At 45.0% G+C, this 600-nt stretch overlaps 1 non-coding gene across 1 annotated transcript; it reads left to right on the top strand.

Annotated features, from left to right (window-relative positions):
* Positions 1-300: 300 nt before the first annotated feature.
* trnaf-gaa (transfer RNA phenylalanine (anticodon GAA)) lies at positions 301-373 on the top strand. Its single transcript has one exon. It is a non-coding gene; the product is annotated as a tRNA-Phe (tRNA).
* The last annotated feature ends 227 nt before the right edge of the window (positions 374-600 follow it).

The raw sequence follows: 600 nt of genomic DNA on the forward strand, positions 1-600 counted from the left end.
TCAGGCTTCATGAGCAGCTGGTACAGGGAGTGTTTGAAATGAGCAAGTCTCGCTTTGATTCAGGACTCTTACCTCTCAGCAGCATCTCACTATGAAAGATTGAATTTGATCTCATTTCATTCTCAGCTCGGGGTCTGTGCGGCTCAGTGGCACTTCTGGCTGTCTCCCGCTTCACAATCCATCAGTACTGCGAAAGCAATGGGGAATATTACTCACATGTTGTGTTCTTTAATTTTTTGGAAAACTTGAATGTATGTATTTTCTTCCAAAACAAGGACACCAAGCCACTGTTTATGTAGGGTTGAAATAGCTCAGTTGGGAGAGCGTTAGACTGAAGATCTAAAGGTCCCTGGTTCAATCCCGGGTTTCAGCAATTTTGCTTCCTTATGCGTCCCTTGCCTTGGTTCTGATTTTCCGGTGGCACAATTTACTTTGAAATTATTTACCAAGCACCAGTGGATTGAATTTGAGAAACAACACAGTGTCATTTACAGCACAGAAGGTGGTCGTTTGGCCTATCACGTCCATGCTGGCTCTCCCCGGAGCAATCTAGTCAGTTCCACTCACCAGCTCGGTCCCTTTCCTCCTGCAAGTTTCTTT

The sequence above is a fragment of the Heterodontus francisci genome, unplaced genomic scaffold (assembly GCF_036365525.1).
Source record: "Heterodontus francisci isolate sHetFra1 unplaced genomic scaffold, sHetFra1.hap1 HAP1_SCAFFOLD_43, whole genome shotgun sequence".
Classification (NCBI taxonomy): Eukaryota; Metazoa; Chordata; class Chondrichthyes; order Heterodontiformes; family Heterodontidae; genus Heterodontus; species Heterodontus francisci.